We start from the raw sequence: 24672 nt of genomic DNA on the forward strand, positions 1-24672 counted from the left end.
TCTTTCTTTCTTTCTTTCTTTCTTTATTATTCTCCCGTTTTTTGTCTCCTTTATAACTTTTTCATACTTTGTGCTAGAAACTTCATTCAAACTTTAAAATGTTCATGATGTTTAGCTCTTTAACGGATGTATTAAGATTTTTGATATTTTTTATAGTTTTTTAGTAATTTAACTTTTAATAGTAATTTTTGTGCCATTGAAACTGCTGGTGGAATGTTCAGTATCATTATGTTTTTAGAGTGGTGGCAGCTGTTGCTTTGAAAATATTTACAAATTTTGTAAACTGCTGGCACTCCTACAGTTTTGAAAGCTCACACACGTATTATACATAAAAACTTTCACACAACTGTGCTGATTCGTACAATGTAAGTATCTAAGCCGTGTGACTTATAATTTTCGCTGTATGACGATTTGTTTGGCAACTGCGCTCTCCATTGAAACGTATGGGCCCACACTCTAGCTTTTGAGCTGCTAATTTTGCATTTTTACTCTTTTTCTAACTTGTTGCTATGCCTACAGTTTTTAAGCTACACGGACATATAATAGCCTAAAATGTTCAGCATTTTCTCAGGATTCATACGGTGTCAAAATCTAGGCTGGCACCTTTATACTTTTTGAGAGAGAGCTGTCTGAAGCCAACATGCCTTTCCATTGAAGTGAATGAGAGGATGCTCAGTGTCAGTTGGGATTTGAATTTGGGGACACGTGCATGCTCTCTGTACAGGCACCCTTTATTGACTACTGTGGTAGCATTCATATTCATTCCTTCCTTCCTTCCTTCCTTCCTTCCTTCCTTCCTTCCTTCCATCCATCCATCCATCCTTCCTTCCCTTCCTTACTTCCTTCCTTCTTTCCTTCCTTCCATCCTTCCATCCTTCCTTTCCTTCCTTCTTGCTTTCTTTCCTTCCTTCCATCCTTCCTTCCTTCCTTCCCTTCCTTCTTTCTTTCCTTCCTTCCTTCCTTCCTTCCATCCTTCCTTCCTTCCTTCCATCCTTCCTTCCTTCCTTCCTTCCTTCCATCCTTCCTTCCATCCTTCCATCCTTCCTTCTTTCCTTCCTTCCATCCTTCCTTCCATCCATCCATCCATCCTTCCTTCCTTACCTTCCTTCCATCCTTCCTTCCTCCTTTCTTTCCTTCCTCCTTTCTTTCCTTCCATCCATCCTTCCATCCATCCTTCCTTCCTTCCTTCCCTTCCTTCTTTCTTCCTTTCCTTCGATCCTTCATTCCTTTCCTTCCTTCCTTCCATCCTTCCTTCCATCCTTCCATCCTTCCTTCCTTCCCTTACTTCCATCCTTCCTTCCTTCTTTCTTTCCTTCCTTCCTTCCTTCCATCCTTCCTTTCCTTCCTTTCCTTCCTTTCCTTTCCTTTCCTTTCCTTTCCTTTCCTTTCCTTTCCTTTCCTTTCCTTTCATTTCCTTCCTTCCATCCTTCCTTCCATCCTTCCCTTCCTTCTTGCTTTCCTTCCTTCCATCCTTCCTTCCTTCCATCTTTCCTTCCTTTCCTTCCTTCCATCCTTCCTTTCCTTCCTTCCTTCCTTCTTTCCTTCCTTCCTTCCATCCTTCCTTCCTTCCTTCCATTCCTTCCTTCCTTCCTTCTTGCTTTCTTTCTTTCTTTCCTTGCTTTCCTTCCTTCCATCCTTCCCTTCTTTCTTTCTTTCTTTCCTTCCTTCCTTCCTTCCCTTCCTTCCTTCCTTCCATCGTTCCTTCCTTCCATCCCTTCCTTCCATCCTTCCTTCCTTCCATCCTTCCTTCCTTCTTTCTTTCCTTCCTTCCTTCCTTCCTTCCTTCCTTCCTTCCTTCCTTCCTTCCTTCCATCCTTCCTTCCTTCCATCCATCCATCCTTCCCTTCCTTCCATCCTCCTTTCCTTCCTTCCTTCCTCCTTTCTTTCCTTCCTTCCATCCTTCCTTCCTCCTTTCTTTCCTTCCTTCCATCCTTCCTTCCTTCCTTCCATCCTTCCCTTCCTTCTTTCTTTCTTTCCTTCGATCCTTCATTCACTTCCTTTTCTTCCTTCCTTCCATCCTTCCTTCCTTCCTTCCTTCCTTCCTTCCTTCCTTCCTTCCTTCCTTCCCTTACTTCCAACCTTCCTTCCTTCCTTCTTTCCTTCCTTTCATCCTTCCTTCCTTCCTTTCCTTCCTTTCCTTCCTTCCATCCTTCCTTCCTTCCTTTCCTTTCCTTTCCTTTCCTTTCCTTTCCTTTCCTTTCTTCCTTCCTTCCTTCCTTCCATCCTTCCTTTCCTTTCCTTTCTTCCTTCGTTCCATCCTTCCTTCCTTCCTTCCATTCTCCCTTCCATCCTTCCTTCCCTCCCGTCCTTCCATCCTTCCTTCTTTCTTTCCTTCCATCCTTCCTTCCTTCCTTTCCTTCATTCCTTCCATCCTTCCTTCCTTCCCTTACTTCCATCCTTCCTTCTTTCTTTCTTTCCTTCCTTCCTTCCTTTCCTTCCATCCTTCCTTCCTTCCATCCTTCCTTCCTTCCTTCCATCCTTCCTTCCTGCTTTCTTTCCTTCCTTCCATCCTTCCTTTCCTTCCTTCCTTCCATCTTTCCTTCCTTTCCTTCCTTCCATCCTTCCTTTCCTTCCTTCCTTCTTTCCTTCTTTCCTTCCATTCTTCCTTCCTTCCATCCTTCCTTCCATTCCTTCCTTCTTTCTTTCCTTGCTTTCCTTCCTTCCATCCTTCCCTTCCTTCTTTCTTTCTTTCCTTCCTTCCTTCCTTCCATCATTCCTTCCTTCCATCCCTTCCTTCCATCCTTCTTTCCTTCCTTCCTTCCATCCTTCCTTCCATCCTTCCTTCTTTCCTTCCTTCCTTCCATCCATCCTTCCTTCCTTCTTTCTTTCTTTCCTTCCTTCCTTCCATCCTTCCTTCCTCCTTTCTTTCCTTCCTTCCATCCTTCCTTCCTTCCCTTCCTTCTTTCTTTCTTTCCTTCGATCCTTCATTCATTTCCTTTCCTTCCTTCCTTCCATCCTTCCTTCCTTCCCTTACTTCCATCCTTCCTTCCTTCTTTCTTTCCTTTCTTCCATCCTTCCTTCCTTTCCTTCTTTCTTTCCTTCCATCCTTCCTTCCTTTCCTTCCTTCCTTCCATCTTTCCTTCCTTTCCTTCCTTCCATCCTTCCATCCATCCTTCCTTCCCTTCCTTCCATCCTTCCTTCTTTCTTTCTTTCCTTCCTTCCTTCCTTCCATCCTTCCCCTCTTCTTTCTTTCTTTCTTTCTTTCTTTCTTTCTTTCTTTCTTTCTTTCTTTCTTTCTTTCTTCCTTCCTTATATTCAAAGAAATATTCAGAATGACACTCTTTTTCAGGCTGCAAACTCATATTAATATATTTTCTCCTCTTTCAGCTATTGAACTCAATAAAACTATGAGTTATGATGAGTGGTCTTATCTATTTTTGAGTGTAGTACTAGCAGTACTTATAACAAACACCTACTGCAACACCTCCACAGCTACTGCTCCGCCCGGGGTGGGCTATAGACACATGGTCTCCAATGAGGGGTGCATGGGGATGGCCTGGCAATCACTGACCTGCCCCCCACAACCTCTGACCTGAGGGGGCGGAGTCTCGCCACCACGCCACTATCCACGCCACCGTCCCCACATCTCAGACCCTGAGTTGGCTAAAGACGCAGTTTTCACGGTTGGGTGCATGTGAATGGTCCGGGGAGCAGTACGCTGTCCTAGACCGGCTCTGACCCGAGGGGGCGGAGTCTCATCACCACGCCACTATCTACGCCACGGGCCCCACAACTCAGCCCCTGATTGGGCTAGAGACACATGGTCTTCAGGGCGGGTAGGTGGCCCGGAGAGGGGTACACTGTCCTCAACCAGCTCTGACCTGAGGGGGCAGAGTCTCACCATCATGCCACTATCCACGCCACAGACCCCACAACTCAGCCCCTGAGTGGGGTAGAGACGCACGGTCTTCGCTGGTGGGTGCATGGAGATTGCCTGGTCCATAGTAGTTCTAGCAGTAGCTGTTACATACAGCTGCAGCAGCTAGCCCACCTCACATTTTCTCCAGGAAATGTACTTTCTAGTTTTTATTGCTATCATTATTAGTATATTATTATTATTATGGTTATTATTGTTATTATTATTATCATTATTGGGGGCCAATAATGATTGAACCTTTTCTTCTTCCTATTCAACTCCTCCTCCTTCTTCTTCTTCTTCTGCCATGGGAGTCTATGGCAGCCCATCAGGGCCGGCCCTGTCCATCTGGAGGCCCTAAGCAGGATATTGGTTTGAGGCCCCTTGAGCCCCGCCGGGGGAAAACAACATTGGGATTACACTATTGTGATGTCATTCAGTATTTTCTCGTTTTCTCACTCACTTTGTCACCACCTGCTCTACCTTTAAGTCATTTTTCACTTCCAACAGCCAGTAACATAGGTAGACACACTGAGCACTTTTAAATTTACATTAACTGTTTGTCCACTAAGAGGCTTCAAACCTGCAGTATTAAAACATCTTATTTTGATGTAATAGAAAGATAAAGCATTCTACAAAAGATTGTAGTTTGATGTTTATATTTATTTTTGTGCGAGGCGTCGCACCAAGAAAAGAGAATGCCGATTTATCCGTCGGGTTGTTGACCTGCAGTTCTATGTTGCTACCACAAGAGGCAGTGGTCCCAGAATATCAAAACAAAAAGACCCAGGTCAGTGGTGGCCGAGTGGATAGTGCATCTGACTAGCACCCCGAAGGTTGCAAGTTCAAGCCTTGGTGTGGACAGTATTTTGTCACTGGATGTTATAGAAGCTATGTAATAATGTGGTTACCTGGTGGTTCTATGTCAGTTATTGAAGTTATGTGGTAGAGCCACCGCCCATAAATAAACAAGCGTGGGTCATATTTGTTCATTATAGACCCTTTTACAGCCTTCGTCAGCACAAGTATGCGCACGCATTCTTGAAACAGTAGCAGTGGGAGACAGACGAATTCAGAGCGAGACGTATTTTAGTGCAAAGACTAATATTTTATATACCACCAAGATGTCTGGCTGTTGCGTCTACGGGTGTACAAATCGGCACTCTAGTGGATTCCAACTTTATTAGTTTCAAGAGGAAACCAGCCTTTTCAGGGGAGCTGGAGTCACCTGTGACTACAAGCCATTAAGTATACGGACTGGACTGAGGACATCATCAGAAATGCGTTTGCGGTGCCCATTTTATATCAGGTAAGTTATTTTGACTACCTGGTTTCACTGTAATGCCTGGTTGAAATGTAAAGTAATATCTGAAGTAAACAGTAACCCATAACCTGGCTGCATGCTAAGCTAAAGCTAAATTCAGGAATTGAAGCCTTATGATAGCTAGCTAACGTTAGCTTGTGCTAGCTAACACACTAGCTTTTGACTACCTGGTTTCACTGGAATGCCTGGTTGAAATGTAGAGTAATATCTGAAGTAAACAGTAACCCATAACCTGGCTGCAAGCTAAGCTAAAGCTAAGTTCAGGAATTGAAGCCTAATGATAGCTTGCTAACGTTAGCTAGTGCTAGCTAACACGCTAGCTAGTGTTAGCTAGCTAACTCAAGGCCCGGGGAGTCGGAGATGGCTAACGGCTAGCAAAACCTAATTAAATAGTGAGTCCTGCTTTGCAGCTTTACGCATTTCAGATTGATCATTTTGGCAATGTGTGTGAATTTGCTGCTATGTGAGAGATAAGGACCTGTTGTTGCATGTCGTTGACAAAAGATTCCCCTTATTATCGTGTCAGAACGATGGCTTATGAATGCAATGTTATACAGTAGTCCAGAAATGGTTAGCACTGGCAGGGCTATTTTCAGTTTGATAAAAGGCGTGGTGTTTGAGCACGAGTTGTCGTACTCTTGTGATGGACTTCGTTTTGATGTGGAAGTATAGTTGCTTACGTTTTGGTAGGAACAATTAAATTGTCCCAAGTGTTGCAAATTATTGGTACCCCTACCAGTGGCGATTGCTCCTATAAGCCAGGGTAAGCCTGGCTTACCCATAAAAATCAAAATAAAACTTGATTTTTGTGCCTTCTTTCAGTGAGTTCTACTTTCAGACTGTTTTTGACTTAAATGCGTCTTGTATTCTGCCATATCGCTTCATTTTCATCCATGTTTAGTATTTTGGTAGTGGTCCGTCGCCCCCTACAGTCCTCAAGAAAATACAGTCCACATTACGGTCTGTTGACAGCGGTCTTACTAACTCGTTATTCACTTAACATTGTAGGCCAGATAAAATGATTCTAGCTTACGGAAGTCAAGACCAAATCAAATCAAGACGAAATCAAGACCTGGAGCGGTGGGCTAATATGCCTAGTAGCCTAGTGGGCTAGTAGCCTAAACACTGATTAGTGAAGTAGGGGAGTTGGCTATTGAGTGCTGTGCCATAAGGGGGTGTATTTTATCGTCCTGTCATTCCTCTTCATGGTGCTTGACCATTGTTGTCATATAATGGCTCTGTAGTTTATTTAGTGCTTCCCTAAAAGCTTGGTTGTTTCGGCCTAAATATTGCCCTCTTATTCGCTTGCTCTCAAATTATTGGCCTTTGTTGATGTGTTAAAAAAAACATCAGTAGCCTAGGCTACTGCCTTCCTGTATGTTTTTACATATAAATGCCAATGTGCAGCGCCAGTCCCGTCTCCAAGTGCGGTCATTTGGGGGCCAGGCCCGCCCACTGAATCAGCTGGGCCCGCCCTGAACGAAAAACTGTGATGACGGAATGACCCCGGGCTATTCTGCATCTGATTGGCTTACCCTGATTTACTTTAACCAATCGAACTGACCACAAAAACCTGACCAATCTCAACCAAGGAAGGCACCATATTAGCCAATCCAAGGCAGAGTAAGGCAGATAATTCATTCTGTGCGTGCGGCCATTTTTGGTAATGTTAACGACATACTCAAAAACTTGCATACATGGGATGAATTATTAGTGGATGTCAGAAGATTCAGAAGTAGTGGCGATTGCTCCTTGGCTTACCCATACAAATCCAAATAAAACTTGATTTGTGAGCTTTCTTTCAGTGAAAGAAGGCACAGAAATCGACTTTCAGACTGTTTTTGACTTAAATGCGTCTTGTATTCTGCCATATCACTTCATTTTCATCCGTGTTTAGCGTTTTGGTAGTGCTCTGTTGCCCCCTACAGTCCTCATGAAAATACAGTTCACGTTACGTCCGTTGACCGGTCTTACTAGCTCGCATTGTAGGCCAGGTAAAATGATGCAACAACTTGGCATGACTATCCCGTCATTCACATCACCTATTGGTCAATCACGTTACCCACTTTAGCAATATAGCTACTGGCAGCATCATCAATGAACATTGAAAACGGAGATCTTGAGTAGGCTATTTGTTTAAAGTTGATTACAAAATAAAGTGGATTAAACGAGTTTGGGTTACGATATAAGGTAGGTCTTTTGTGATTAATTACCAGTTGTTATGGCTGTGCGTTTTGCTTTGCCTAGATTTAATCGGCACTCGAGAGCGTAAACGTGCTGTGAAACCTCCCATCAGGGCATGCTTTGAAAGCGCATCCCTCCCAAAAGTGTGCCTAGGACCCACCAGACGCCAGGGCTTAGTTGTCTTGATAAAAAAACATTTTAGTAATTACAATCGTTTTTAACGTGTTTTAACTTTACCAAGACAATTATCCACCCAGGGTTTAGGTTCTCAGGTCACCCCACCTATCTGGAGAGGAGCGTTGGCTGGTTAAGTGACTCGTCAAATAAGGCTGAAGATGCTAGTTTCATAAGCTGCAATTTTCTTTTGGGGAAAACTTGTTTATTTGTTTGCACAACTGGGATGCCCTTTTGCATGTACAGTACTTTGAATCACTTACTGTATGATTGACTTGATACGTTTAGTGTTATTTTTATTTTAAACGGTTTCAAAAAATGTTTTTGCATATTCTCCATATAACAGCAATCAACTTATTTCGACAGTTTTGATGAATTCGAGCAGTGAGGAGACATTCCAAAGATATGGTAATGGTAAGGTAGGTAGACAGACATACAGACAGATAGATAGATAGATAGATAGATAGATAGATAGATAGATAGATAGATAGATATAGACTTATGTCAAAAACACACAGAGGTAGGTGTCGGTGAGAACTTAGAATAACAATGAGAAATGAGATATCCCTCTAAATCTGGCTGAAAAACGACTTAAAGGGGCTTAAAAGCACCCAAACAATTTGTGTGTGCCCCCCCTATCATATTGAATGCCCCCCCTGGCATTTCATTCTGGAAACGGGTCTGTGCAGCGCCCTTCTGGTGCTGTGAAACCCATCAGGGCATGTTTTGAAAGTTTGAAACCAGACGCCACTGAGCCCTACGTTAGTGGTGGGAGGGGTTAACCGGATTGGAGAGCCTTCAAATGCCTTACCGGTTACTAAAAATCACTAACCTGTATTCATTTTTTTTTTTTTATTTAAAATTTAAATCATGTATAATAAAAAAAAAAAAAACACTAACCAGCCTCTATAATTTTTAAATTAATCTGTCGAGTCCGTTTCTATGGACGTAATGCAAGTGACGATGTGATCGCGTTCAGCCGTTCTTCTTCGTTCGTTATAATAATGCTGTTTTATTCCGTCTTGTCTCTATCTTTTGTTTCATAGGAAGGCTTGCTAGGGAATAGGGACGAGTGAAGAAGTCTACAGCTTCATCTTACACTAAACCGAATATATTCATCTGATCCTGATTCCTGACAAATGTTTATTGTTTTGTCATATCGAGAGTAGTTTGTTGTTGGTTTTGACAGAGCTCATATGCGTAAGGATAGGCGAGATGGGATCAAGTGCAGATTCTTTGACTGAGTTGGCCTATAGTGTTTTATTTTAGAGATTGAATCAGACTTGTGTCCATGATTTTTTCGAGCCGAAAACTTCTGATATATGGGCTATAATTTTAATGCACAATGCAGGCTCCGTGTCTCCGTGTCCGTTTTTGTATCTGTAGCCTACAGCTTTGGTGCTACAGCAGCGCTTGTTTATTAATGAGAAAAGTTTTGCTTGGTAGGGACCTGACATTCAGGATCGCCATTGAAATAGCTTCCGGAGAAAAAGGCTGGCTCGCCTGTCTAGTAGGCCTGGATAGTATATTTACTGGAACGGATATCAGGTTTTTCATATTGGATCCACCTGACTGTTTTCTTATGGTAATAGGGTTGTGGTGGGAGATAATACGCTGAATGGCATATTCAGGTGGGCAAAATTCGTTTATAGAAGTATAAATGTTGCTGTGCCAGGTCTCAGTGAGGGGCAGGGAGTCCAGGTCTATGGTGATGGAGTGCCGGTGAGATGAAGCTGGTGTAGCCCGAGCCGTGGGTACAGTTGGTTTACGTTTAGCAGTAGGGTGGTTGAGACTCCTTGACCATCTTGTCAAGGAGTGTCATCTCCTCACCCTCACAACAAAGCACCATACTTATGGGTATTGTCCTGTGCAATATAGTGTACTTGTTGCGTATACAACCGATCACCCTCTCCACATGGATTCTGAGATGAGCTATCTGTTGTGTTTGCTCCACATCTTTGGCATCCATCTGACATCGTCCTTTTGTGAAGGCAGGGATCTTGACCTCCGCACACATCATTCCCACACTGTCCCTGATGTCGAAGCCGCGATCAGCCAACACCAAATCACCAGGTAACAGTTTGTCAAGCACACCACTATTTTCTGTTATCAGCTTATCACTGGCCCCATCCCTTGGAAATAAATGACACGGCTCCTTGGGGTGTGATACCAATGAGGTAATTCATTGTGTGGTGGTGTTTGTACTGGGAAAATGACTGCGCTCGTGCTTTCAAATTGGATGGCCTCTCCATAAAGACTTCGAAACAGTCCAAAAATAATAATTGCCACACGATTCCCAAAGGCCTCCACAAATTGATGGGGCATAGAGGCCTGCAAACACTCCCTCTCTGGCCAGTGAATTAAAGGGCTAAGTTGTGCATTCAAAACATTAATGGTGTCAGTCAATGTGGTGGAAATGGTTATTCGGTCTACATGAAACAGGTGAGCAATGTGTTGGATGGGTAGATCCAGCCTCAGGCGCATGAGAGTCATGAATAGCATCTGAAAGGGCGACAATATTCTGTTGGTCTGAGGTAGGTAGGGCATAACAGAGTTTAACACAGCCATCAAAATCGCAAAGCATGGGAGTCAAGTGTAGTGCTTGACCTTAGCATCATTGTCTTTCAAGAATTGTTCATTCATTTTCCGCTGGTCAAGCTCACGTTTCAATTGACTATTCTCCTCTAGCAGGCGGTTGATTTGAGCTTGGCTGCTCTCACAGAATGTGCATTCTGTCACCTCCCTGTGGGCTGCCGGCTCGCAGATATTACTTTCCCCTGCTGCATCTTCTACCTGTAGCCTCTCTCCAACTTCTTCCTGTGGTGCTGCTGATGCTGCTTCTGTCTGTGCAGCCTCCTGCATCATTGATGGGGTGTTGTCTGTAGCCTGTGTCTGTGCTCTCTTTGACCGTCTTGCAAACCGCTCTGTCTCAGCAGACTTGACCTCATTATGACCCAGGTGTAAAGTCGGTGCCCAGTCTGGATGTGACTCCAGCATTTCATATGCTGGTTTACCAGTCAACACACAATAAATTCCTGTGGTTACAAACTGTAATCATACTGTTGCAGTCATACTGCTCCATCGGTCGATAGAAAAACACTGCTCCGACCGGGGTTTACTCACTCAACACAACAAGCCAATGTAACTCAAGTTCACGGACAGCTACACAAAGCTGGCGAAAGTTAGCTAGCTACCTAACGTTAGCGATGAACACATTCAGATGGAGAGAAGCCCGAGGAGGATGGAACACAGTTTAAATTTGCATTGTCACTGTAATTAATTAAAACTTACAAGACTGAAAATGCAGGGAACACACTTTGACTGTCGAGGAAGTGCTGGAGAAAGTAACGTTATGTCTTATCGCAGAAATCCAAGCCATTCGACGCCTCTTGGTTACCTCTAACACTGTTTCCTTCATGCTTCTTCCAAGCAGGAAGGCTGTACAATGACAGACCGTTGTTTATTTTTTCCCCTTTCCGATTATGTGAACGGCTGTGGCAGTTGACGATGAAACAGTGGCTTCCCCCCATTATGCCAAAGTATTTATTTTGCTAGCTAAGCGGCTAAAAGTTGTCGGAACTACTGTACCAAAGAAGATGGCGGCAGTGGGAGGACACAGCAACCATGACGTCATGTTCCCAAGCTCTATTGCTACAGCTATTCAAACTCTGCCACACGCTGCTCCGCCTCATAAGCAACCCTCAGACAAGGTTAGATCAATTGGGATTCGAACCCATGTTGTAGTGTGCAATAGCCACATTAGCTGGGTGGTGACACCAGCCTTACCCCACTGAGCTACAGTATCACAGAGCTCTGAAAAGATGAGCTTGTCCATCCTACTTACACCTGATTCCCTACTAGCATACTTATAATAACTTTAGCAAATAACTTTAGAAAATTATGAATTAGGGGGAAAAAAATTAAATGTATCATATTTTAATCAATCTGCACGAAACTCAGTAGGCACAATCTCTACACAAATGTCTACAAATGTTATGGGTAGGGATTTTTGTAAATCAAAAAACAAAGCTACTACGAGCCAATGAAAATAGTGGAGGGTGTGGATTTTCACATAAAAGTATATAAATTATGAATGTTTGGACGGAACAACACAAAACTTTGTATGTATATCAGCACACATAATCGGAGGCTAAACCTCAATCATCCAATCATCATTAATTGGACGCGAAATTGCTAGATTCAGTTTTGATGTGGATATAAGCCACTTCCATCACGCTTTCATTGTATTTTCACTGACATTTTCAATGACCACGTAGCTCAAATGTGGCTATGGTGCATTTCCCTGCTTGCCTTTGATGCACTAATTGTGCTTGATGCTTGGCCCCCGTATTGCTGTTTGCAGCTATATTATTATTATTAATATGATTAATGTTTATTTGTATTGACTGAAATGTTATATTGTGTTTTACCAGCAAATAAACACTTACTGTCCAAATAAATAGCTTTAAACAATTTTCTTAGGTGGCCTTAGACTTTATATGCCCATACTGTAGAGATCCATTAAATGTCCAGCTGATGGTTCTATGTGAGGATATGCCCATAGAGATCAATTGTGTACTTAGCTATGACATGAGCAATGAGCACTAATATCTCACGAGTGCAAAGTCTGTCAAAGTTTTGATATGGACAGTTGTACAGTATATGATCATAAATAACCTTATAACAGGGCTTATGATATAATACAAAACTGCTCATTTAATACTTTAATCAGAGCTTAATCTCAGCAAGGGTCAGACTGGGGCACCTTGAAGAGAGAGTCAGAGATCTTGCTCTTCCCTGGCAGATGGTTGGAACACTTTGGAACGTTTCGATGCTACAACAGCTGATGGATGGATGGATTCATATGGGGTGAGTTTGAAAGGGATAATGCAGGATAATGTAGTATAATTTATGCTCTCACAAAATGAACCTTCAATCTTGCAGAATTTGGTAGAACGACGACCTCTACTGGTGGATTTCACCTCTTCCCCAAGAGTGAGCCTTGCATGGTCTGAGTGCATTCTCACCATTCTATCACTAGATGGCAATCCATGACTGACTGACCACTTGTGGACAGTAAGTAATGTGTGGTGGAATCCAATCTTCTCTCAGATAAATTGTTGCAATTTTTTTGTTCCTGGCAACTATAACAGTTTATGAGATATTCAGACATGTAGCCTAGCTTGTAACATTTAGCCTACTATGTACTGTTTATGCAATGATGAACTCTAATGCTCTTATCATAATGATATCTCAATTCTAGCAGATGGATAATTGACATTGTGAAACATCGCTCTGAGGATGCTTACATCCTCTGGCTCCCCCCAAACATGATGTGTGTGTGAGATTTGCACCAGTGACTGAGGCTTGCTTGACCTTCACCAGGACTTATCTGTGGGAGGACACCATGAGGACACATCATAAAGCCTTCAGCCCCTGACATTTCAGAAGGCAGATAACCTTGTTGATGATTTAATCAGGAGGCCAATCCTGTGTGTGTGTGTGTGTGTGTGTGTGTGTGTGCGTGCGTGCGTGGAGGTATGAATGAAAACAACAAACAAAATCAACATTCACAAGTGTTGCTCACTTTGCTATATATATATATATATATATATATATATATATATATATATATATCAAAGTGAGCACCATGAATGTGAATGTTGATTCTGTTCTGTTCCCAGACTCCATACCTCCAAACACACACATTCACACATTTCAATAATGTTTATACAGTATATACATGTATTAAGTATTAGTTATTAATAGTCTCCCCAAATGTTTTAGCTGACTAGCTACAAACATATTGTTAAATATTGTAAAATGGTAACTATGATATATATATATATATATATATATATATATATATATATATATATATATATATATATATATATATATATGATTCCTTAAAAGTGATTGCCACTTTGAGATGAGTCAGTGGCTGGCCTCTGCAGTGTTGCTCACAGACAGTTTTTAGAACAGAGCTTTGTAGCAGAGCTCCAGATGCCCTAGAAACCAAGGAAGACTTTTCTCTCTAAACTGCAGACAACTTCACAGTGTTATAAAATACAATGATACCGTCTGTTTACATGTGTTATGTGTGCTACCTGACTCATTATATTACGGGGTGGAGGATCAAATGCGGCATTTATGTCACTTCAAGGTCAAAGTCTCATACACCCTCACACATCACCACGGGACTGGGAATCCATTTTACTGACCTGTATTGACTGTTGTTTCTTAGCTGTTTCAAAACGTCTTTATGCCCGCTGGTCTCATTAAGACTCTCAGTCTTCTTCTGCTGTGCCCAGGCATGCGCTCACAGGGGATGTGGCATTCTCTGTTATTCTCTAATTAGCATGGACAGCCCTGGACAGGAGAGAGAGAGAGAGAGAGAGAGAAGGAGAGAGAGAATGAAGGGGGAGATACAGAGAAGGAGAGAGAGACGAAGAGAGCGGGAAAGAAAGAGAGAGAGAAGGGGGGAGAGGGAGAGAAAGAGAGAGAGAAAGGTGAGAGAGAGGGAGAGAGTGGAAGCGAGGAAGAGACAGAGAAGGAGCGGGGGCAAAGCGGTGCTGACAGAGAGGACAGGGGGCCAGAGCCAGGCTTAGAAGTCCCACTGTATCAAGCCCACTGTGAATACATGAATACGTAAACATACACACACACACACAGAATAGGAGCCAGTGACAATGGCAAGGGAAACATTAGCGGAAAGAGAAATAGAGAGACTTTTTAGAATAAAACCTAACCTGAGCTATGTGTAATTGGATGCCAAAATATGCTTAAAGTTAGATGAAATGTAACTTTATAACTTAATTAGACCTTGCCCTGACAAGATTCTCCAACATACTCAGCTGTGACACCTTCTTTAGTATCGTAGCTCTGTACTGTAGCTCAACCGACTAATTTAGAACCCACTGGCCTTTGTGGTGTAGGTGGCTAGCTGGCTCTCACAGGGGTCCTCAAATGCATTAGTGCCTGTTCTGGCCTGCTCAGCTTGGCTGGGTAGCTGCAGTCTAGAGGCTAGGGACATCATTACTCAATGTGAATTAAAAACAAACAAATTTGTTTATGTGCAGAGTATGCAATCCTAATTCCAGTTCTTAAGAAGTGCATGCTGGAGATGAAAAGTAATATTTATTGAGACATGACATCTTCAAATACTTTCACTTGGAGTTATGTCTCTATTCAGCAGAGAATGACTAGCTGTATTATATATTCAAACATCCTAGTAAATAGTTCCAACCTGGACCAACATATTAATATAATAAGAAACAAACTATTTGTGGCACAAAAAAACGAAACTGTCAAATAATTGTCAGTTATGCAGAGTAGAGGACCATTTTAATTTTTTACTGGATGAAATTTTACACTGCCACTATTTCCCCACCAACCACCTGGTGGTGCTATAACTGCCACATGGAACTTCTAAGTAATGGTCTTATTTGACCATTACATGGGACTGTTTCACAGAATAAGAAGAAAATGAAGCCTCTTATCTCACAGCACCATAGTTTATGATACTGAGCTGATTGATATAAAATTGGAGTTATGGTGCTACACTAAACCAATATTGGATCTGCCTGACTGAACTTAATTTTGTATGCAGATTGGTCTATGGATTTTGGAGGAGTTTAAGTTTATGGGCATGGCTTCACATAAATAGCAGCAGTGTACTGCAGTGTGAGATTAAGCTAACAGCAGTAGCGTGTGAGATTATTTATTTATTTATTTAGGCTATTACAGATGGACATTTCAATCCAAACACTTGAAACCCTTTGACAAACTCAATCTACTGCCCAGAGTACGCAAGCTTGGCCCCAGTTACAACTGCTGTTATTTCACTGGAAGACCGAAGTAAGCAAATTCATTAGTGTAACAGGTGTCACCGTATCACTTGTCAATATTGCTTCCACCCTCACTTACACCACGGTAGGTTTCAGTGGCGTGCAGACATTTTGGGGGGCAGGTGCTCAGTGAAAAATTAGGGCACCTTGCGCGGCGAGATGTTCATGTTGACGGGGGGTGCTGACAGATAATTTGTATTTTGTCGCGCGAGTTGTTGACTGGGGGCGGGGGGACGGGGGAGTTTATTTTTTATTTATTGTTGCGTGAGCTTAGGTATAGCCTACTGCTAGCTTCACATGCTGTACCAACAACAAATTCGACCGACATTGGTCATGTGGTGGTCATCATTACGTTAAATCCATTTAAATCCTAGCGTCTAGCTTGTTAAGCAGGTGGGCAGTCGGCTAATTTATGCTCAGCTGTTTGGCGCTGTATGAGACTTACTTCACAACAGAGACAAATAAATGCAAGTTATAGTTTTGCAACTGAGGCTTAGGGGGCAAACAATACACTCGTTTCGTTTATGTGTGACCTGGCTGGTTAGCTGTCATCATTTGGGCACTCTGGATGGGGAAAGGGTAGTGGAGGAGTAGCGCGCCTCCGCTTGTGTCCGCTTTTCGCGTTTACCGTTGCGTTGACAAAGGAAGAGAGGGAGGGGCACGGTGTGTGCCGCGGGCACGTGTGTGTGCGGGGGGGGGGGGGGCAGGCAAAATTACAACGCATTTTGGGGTATTATTATTACACGCTTTTAATCGAGAATCGATCGATGTCACCATGGGCCACATGCAGTAGGCATAAACTGTTAAAGAAAAAAAAGTAACTTTCAAAAGGGCACTTGCCTTGTCCAGAGGGCAAAGGGCAGGTGCTTTAGCACCACCTCGTGTCTTTCTGTGCACGTCCCTGGTAGGCTTGATCTCGGCTCCTCTGACTTACTGTACCAACACACGTGACCACCTCTCATAAACACCAGTTTAGTCAACTACGCTGACAAAATGCTACCAATTTGATGTTGCAGATGGGCAGTACACTGAGGAATGAGTTTAATCAATTCAACTCTAGCAGTGAAAATTAATCTTTCAACGTAGGCTCACAATTGGTAGAAAATTGTACAGGGAGCATGGGATTGAAGGCGCAAAGGTTGCGGGAACACATTATGGCTGAGGGGACACATTATTATCTACTGTGCCTTGATGTGATTGTTAGATTTTTAAGGGGGCTAAAATTTTTAAGGGGGCTAAAATCCCTTGTTATTGTCATTTATTCGGGGTGCAAGCTGCCATTATTTTTGACGCAGTAATATATATATATATATATATATATATATATATTTTTTTTTTTTCCAGTTTTCTTGATTTGTTGCAGTTCTATTCATGGCAGTTCCACACATACAGCAAACAAGCAATCCTAATTCCAGTTCATAAGTAGTGCAACCTGAGATTAAATGTACTTATTAAACTACTTCATTTTAATATTGTCTTCCGTCTTTTCAAATAAAATATAATATTGTATTGAAAGTACGAAGATTGCTTTATAAAACATCATCAAAAAGCAATTCCAAACTTCACTGATCATGTAATTGGATTGATGGTAAATTAAAGCTAAACAGTATTGATGACTTACTCTGTATGAGTCAAACTCTTCTTGCCATATTGCAATTCCGGGAAGCTGACATCACCCCCCTTTCCTCTAACAGACAGCCTGACTCTCATTCTGGCTCTCTTTGTAGGGAGAGTCATTTAGTCCATCACACAGGCACACACGAACGTGCACACACACACACACAATTTCCCTCTCTGTCTGAAGCACAAAGCATTCATTACACATGCCTCATGGCTTCAATGAAGTAGAAACTGGGTTGACCTTCTCCAGACGACAACTGCTAACTGCTGTCTCCATGGCCCAAAGTGACTGCACTTCAGATTGAGTTAACAGCCACAGAAGGAGGCTCTAGACTGGGAGGATGCAGATGATGTGGTGGTGGTGGGGGGGGGGGTACAGCTGGGAACTCATCTACCTATCCATCAGCAGATATTCATCATATTACACCCTGCATTGATGACAACTGTGCTAATAGTATGGAAAGAGCCTTTACCTTGACATTTACTGTGTGATGAGAGAAAGAGCAGTGTAAACAGATTACATTTTCCAAAATGCAGATGTGGAGATACATACCCCACGTATTCAGCCTTATGCTGCTCCATTTACATTGCACTTTATTGCTGGCTCTACACAATTCATCTTCAAAGTCCCAACTAGGCCATATGGAAACCTATATTTATTTATAGCCCATCACTGAAAGGCAGTGTTCTGTTTGATGATGTATCGGTTTGATGGGACACCATTGCCTGATGGCTTCTTTTTCCAGCTCACTCTGTGCTAGGCAATTAATCAATGCATGACAGAAGTCTGCATTTACATAACAACAGCCTCAAATAACCATTAGGAGTCATTCTTGATGTTTGATTTTAGATGCCTTCATTAAACTGTGATGCAGTATCGCGGTGTTGGTGGTAGAAGAGGTATGCTACAAGAGAACTGTGACAAGATTGTGATGAATGGGTAATAGATTGACGTCATTAATAGAGACATGACTCAGCATGAGTTGCCTGCTTGGAGCCATCTTATTCTATCGCTCTGCACCAGCCCTTCCTCCATTCAACTTTAATGTGGTTGCTATGGCTGATAAATATAATATAATCATAGAGAAGAATGATCCATGGTGGGGTTAGGTAATTGAATGCAAGAGAAGACATAATATTCAGTACGCAATTGGAAGTAAAATGGAGGCATGGTGGTATACTGTGGCGAAGTGGCAAGTCATTTCACCGTTTCCAAAGATAATTCAGTGTGGTGAGGCCAAGTGGCAAAGCGTTGGTCTCGTAAACTGAAGATGATGGGTTCAAGCATCGTCCTCGCCTTCATAGAAGTGAGTCTGATGGAACCATAAAAATCAGTTTGAACACTGAGACGCAACAAAGCTCATCATACTGATGATGATCTGCTTGTGTTTGGTCTTTGTTGTCTGACCTGTTCTAGCACATTGAGCTCTAATCTTGCGATTAATATGTGCCACCAAGATATGGTAGTGGCAAGGCGAGGGGCTGGTAAACCGAAGATCATGGATTCAAACTCCATCCGTGCATTTATGTAAAAGTGGAACCAGTGAGAATGAGAGTCCTTCCCTCAATGTTACCCCAAGAACTAAAATAAAGGTAAATAGATGGAAGACTAAATAATGAGTTTGAATCAACCATGCTAGATTTGGAAATGTCTCTATTATCTGCTTGTTTGATTTTGGCTGTCTGGCCCATTCTACAATATTGAGCACCAAAATTAATGTAAGACACTGTGTCAAATTGGCATAGCTTTTGAGACTGGCATGGTGGCAAGGCTTTGCTCTTGTAAACCAAATATCATGGTTTTGAGTCCCAGCCATGGTTTTATACTGTGGACATGACACTAATGCAAGCACTAATTTCAGTTTGAACATTTGATGCAACAAAGCCTGTTATGACATGTTTTGCCTGTGTTTGCTTTTTGTTGTCTGACCTATTCTACTACAGTGAGCATCACGATTCAAGTTAAACACTCACATTTGAATAGCAATCATGACTGAAAGTATGGTGTGCTGGTGAAGTGGGTTGGTGTTGTAAACAAAATATCAAACCAAACCAATGAAAGATGACCCATTCATACCTTGGTACTGTGGAAGTGACACTGAATGAAGCAAATTAATATCCTCTCATGTTTGCTCTTTGCTGTCGGCCCTATTCTACCACATTGAGCATCAAGTACCTGTAGCCTATGTTAGAAACTGACCTTTCCAACCTGTCAATCACTCAGAGAATAATAACCAATAAGGTTGCCAGATTTATTAAGATCACGCCTTTGATGTCCCATAAACGAAGCTTGTCCCACGTTGTGTGCTCATACTGTAGATGAGACATTCGTTTGAAAAAAAGGTTCTTAAAACATTAAGGAAACTGGCCTGCAGGCTGCTGTCCACATCTCCCTCCACACATCAGTTTACATCAGCGCCGACACAAAAAAGCTATGAAGCAGGTGTTTGATGTACAGAAGCTAATTAGCCCATAGTACAGATCATTCACAGGCTTATTTTCTAAGAATGGGTGCCACTAACTAATTCAACCTACATGTGCATTTAGACTCAATTGTGTCCTGATGAATTTCAATCTGGAGTTAGTAAAGCATCTGTACCTTCTGCTTAGATCGGCAACACCTAGCATCAACTTGTATGTTGTCACCTGCTTCGTCTGAAATACAAATCTCATGGATATCCTTGCGTAAAATAGTTCAGCCCTTTCTGTAGAACTCTCTTAGACAAAGTAGTGGTATTTTATACTGTGGAATAATGTAATGAATTCCTCTCTGCATTTAGTGCATCTTGAATCTTTGATTGATTCAACTGCTGAATAGCCTCTCGCTCACAGCATCTGTGTCTTCGACTGTGTGTGTAAGATGTATGTGTTTCACCTTACTGTCGTCTTCTTCAACCTTCACTTCATCAGGTCTGTCCGGCCACTGACACTCTGGTTCTCGCAGGAAAGCTGGACCATGAAACCAGCTAGGGCTCTTCATGAACTTGGTAGGTGTAAGCCCCCTGGAAGCAGTCGGATGGATTGAGTGAAGTGATGACATACTTCCATTGGTGTGGCTTCGTTGCCTCTCTGATGTTGGCGACACGGTTGGCAACGAAGGTCTTGAAGCGGAGTGTTTCATTCTCTATATATTTCAACACGGTTGTGCTGTCAGTCCAGAATGTCGAATCACGCAGATCCATCTGGAGCTTTCTTCTCAACATCTTGTCAGTGTTAACAGCCACTACTGCTGCTGTCAATTCCATTCGAGGAATGGTTGTCTGCTTTGTTGGGGTTACATGTGATCTTCCCATCATGAAGGTGCAGTGAACCCGTCCATCTCCGCTTGTCAGCCTGAGGTAGGAGACTGTCCCATATCTGTTATCGGATGCAGCAGAAAAGTGATGAAACTGCTTCTGCTACAGGCCCGAAGTCCGCTGGTCTCACGCATCTGCTCTCACTCGCATCTGACAGTTGGTGAAGCTCTTGCAGCTACGTGGTCCATTTTTGGGCTAACTGTTCTGGAATTTCATCATCCCACGCAAACCTTTCTTTGCACAGCTGTTGCATGAGCATCTTCGCAGGAAGGATTGCTGGGGCAAGGAAACCCAGTGCTTGTCCATTTCGTCAGACGAAAACCTCCGTCAGCACACAAAGCCGTGAGGTCTTCTTGCAGGGTGATTGCTTGAGTTTCGTTTGCGACTGACTTGAGTCGTCGACATAAAAATTCTTGAGAACTGTATCTACAACCTCAGGGGAAGACTTGGTTGGCGGTTCTCTTGTGCTCTTCTTTGAAGAGCGAAGGTAGCACAGCTGGGTGAAGAGGTCGCACCGAAGAGGTGCACAAACATCTTGTACTCAGCAATGTCCTGGGTAAGGTCTCCCTCAGGCCACCACAGGAAGTGTAAGAGATCAGTGTCTTCTTCAGGAATCCGTACCTCAATCCTATCTCAACATCAGCCATCATGGCGACCGGCTCCTGTCTAAAGCGAGTCAACAGAGCATCTTGGATTTTCCCTCCATCTAGGGAATTCAGGGCCATCTTGAACTCAGCCTGAGCACTCACTAGGCTAGTGCCATTGTCAGATCTAAAGTGCCTGACCTGACCTCTCCTGCAAATAAACCTCCTCAAAGCATTAATGCAGGAGTCTGTATCTAGCGAGTAGGATACTTCTGCTCTGCTACTCATACACGTGAACAGGACTCCATATCTTTTGACCATATTTCTTCCTCTTTTTACCTCTAGCGGGCCAAAATAATCCACACCGACATTAGTAAAGGGTGGGAGGTCAGGTAGGATTCTTTCCTGAGGCAAATCTGCCATTTTCTGCTCCCCTGTTTTGCCTCTGCCGCGCCGACAGACAACACACTTTGAGGTTATTTTCTTTGCTGCTGAGTTTCCTTTTACTATCCAGTATTGCTTACGGAGCTCTGAAAGCATGTGGTTTCTGCCGCTGTGTCCGGAGCGTTCATGGATGTCTCTTAGTATGAGAACTGATGCATGAGCATCTTTAGGGAGGATGCAGGGATGTTTGGTTTCAGTAGGCATTGCAGATTTTTGCAGGATCTAGCCTACAGATCGTACTGCCTTTTAGCACTTTAGATGGGGTTGCGGCTAGTGTTACCATTTCGACTGGAAAATATTGTCTCTGAACATAGGCAACGACTGACCTTTCTGCCTGTGACACATCCTCCACTGTGATGGACTGTCCACCGAGTGTTTTCTTAAAGGTGTCAAGATTTGCGCTCAGCGTCTGGCTGGCAGAGCGGGTAGAGATGTGGCCTGAGGAAAGCTCTCCCCGCCTTTTGGAGATCAGTAGCAAAGCGCTCCTTAGCTTGAGATACCATGCCACTGCTTTAAGTAGCCTCTTCCAGTCAGAGTAGTATGACATCAGCTGGTCTGTGGGGGTTTCTGTCACCACTGTAGTGAACACAGGAGTTGTTTTCTTGGCCTCTGGGTCATCTTGTAATACTGATTTGCAGTCCAATACCTTCTCTACAGGCCAACTGCCCTCAGACATCCACAAAAAATCAGGGGCATGTATCCATCTCCTTTGCCGCATGAACTTGGCTGTAGTGTTGCACGGTGTATCGATACTAGAAAAGTACCGCGATATTCTGTCGTCAAAAACAATACAATACCCAAATTTAAAGTATCGATACTTTAAGAAAGACAGTGTTTTAATAAGAGCTGTATTGAGTTGCGTTCATGCGACAGTGAAGCTGTGTTTGTTTGTAGGCTATAGCGCTCTGCTTCTCTCTCCCAAGATTCCCGCGTCGCGGGACAGTATGTGTGTGTGTGTGTGTGTGTGTGTGCGCGCGCTCTCTCTCTCCTCGCTCTGTGACTCTGCAGCGAGCAGCGCAACAGTTTTAACTAGTCTAACCTGAGATGGCTACAAGTAGGCCTACAAATCTCGACCGTCCACAGCTTGTCAATAAAGCTGATGTGCGCAGCGAAATCTGGCATTATTTTGCTTACAGAGCGGACAGTGAGGGCAAGCCCACCGACATTACAAAGCCCATCTGTAAACAATGCTACAAATCTATACAAACCAGGGGAGCCAATACGACCAACCTGGCAAAGCATCTTGCAGACAAACATGCCGACTTTTTACAGTACACAAAGAATTCAAAGAGCGACAGGTTAGCGAATGTGATAGAAGATAAGATACACACAACAGCAACACCAGTACTGAATACAACCGAAGGATATTTAGCCTACCTTACCACAATACATTTATTGCACCAGATGATAGTTAGAGAAGCTAATTTTCATCAGTAGCATGAGACTTTTAGCTAGCATAGCTACAGCCTGGCTGCAAGCCTAGCTCTCTGCCTAGCCCACGTGTGACAAAAAAAAGCTATACCTGCTCCGATTTCCTAGAGCAAGAGAACTGTTAACCTTGAGACAATTATCTCTTCTGATAATTTGGAATAGCAAAAATGCTTCAATAGGCCTGGGTTAATTAATAATAATAATAATAATAATAACCTTTTCAAGTTCTTCTGATTATCTCACAGTTTTCAACAACATAGGCATAATTTATTGATTTCTCCCCACACACACAAACAAACAGATGCCAGCACAATCCCAAACCACCCAGTCGAGGCAGCCTTCCCTTCCAGCTGTGTTTGAAAGCTACAGGAAATATAATAAAGACTCAAAAGATGCAAAAAGACTGAACAGAGCACTAAAAAAAGCCATCAATTTAAAGTTCCATGTTCTGTCATCTATTATTCCATTACTTTTCCTTATGTTTTAGATTTTTGCCATGGTATCGTTTCAGTATCGGTATCGAGATATTTTGGGCAGGTATCGTATCGAAGTCATAATTTTGGTATCGTGACAACACCACTTGGCTGTGCTTAATCCCCTGGAGGCATCATCAGCAGGGTTGTCTTTTGTGCTTACATACTGTACCTCCGCTGGGACAGGTCTGTGTTGTCGTGGATCAGTGAAACCCTGTTGGCTACATAGGTCTTAAACTTGGTGTGGTCATTTCCAATGTATCTCAGCACTGTTTGACTATCCGTCCAGAAGACTGAGGGGTGTAAGTCCAAGTGAATTTCTTTCCTCATCAACTTGTCCACTTTCACTGCTAGAGCTCCAGCTGCCAGCTCCAGTCGTGGCACTGTGATGTGTTTTAGGGGGAGGACTCTGGACTTTCCTAGGGTAAAAGCGACATGCACGACACCCTGTGTGTTAACCTGCCTGACGAAGCTCACTGAGCCGTAGCCACTCTCACTGGTGCCAGCGAAGTGGTGTAGCTGGGCACGTGTTGGTGTTCCATAGTCTGCAGGCTTCATACAAGGTGCAACATTGAAGCTCCGCACAATCTCATGACTGTCTAGCCATTCCCTCCACTGATGTAATGCAGCCTGGGGTAGAGGTTCATCCCATCCAAGGCCTTTCTGGCATAGCTCCTGTAGCAACTGCTTGGCTGGGAGAACGAGAGGGGCAAACATTGAGCTCACAATATTGAGAATGCCTCTGCGAGTGTGTGGCTTCTGAGGAAGATTGATGTTAAACTGAAAGTTGTCATCCACACTCTATTGCAATCCCAGAGCCCTTTCCACCGGGAGGCTGTCTCTATCCAGGTCCAGTGCTCTGACTTCTTTGGACCTTTGCTCTTGGGGGATAGAGGCTAGAACTGCTCGGCTATTACTAACCCACTGGGTGATTTGAAACCCACCTTTGCTGCATAATGCAGTGAGGTATTTAACCAGCTAGATGGCTTCAGACTCGTTGGCTACAGATTTGACACAGTCATCTACATAAAAGCAGTGTCGGACTGTTTCTGCTACCTGAGGGGGAAAACAGCTTTGATTGTCATCGGCTGTTTTTCGCAGTGCAAAGTTTGCACAGGTTGGGGAGGACACAGTAACAAAAATGTGCACTAACATGCGATACACTTTTGGGCTCTGACTGGTGTCACCTTGTGGCCACCACAGGAAGTGCAGGTAGTCTACATTTGACCAGTCCACTCTAACCTGATGGAACATTTGACTTAATGTCACCCATGATTCCAATGGGTTCTTGCCGAAATCTCAACAGTACACCTACAAGAGAATTGGTCAAGTCAGGACCCTGAAGTAGCTTGCTGTTCAGGGATGTGCTTTGGTAAGAGGCTGCACAATCAAAAACTACCCTAAGCTTTTTCTTTTTGGGGTGGTACACCCCATGG

The sequence above is a fragment of the Borostomias antarcticus genome (genome assembly GCF_949987555.1).
Source record: "Borostomias antarcticus genome assembly, chromosome: 7".
NCBI lineage: Eukaryota > Metazoa > Chordata > Actinopteri > Stomiiformes > Stomiidae > Borostomias > Borostomias antarcticus.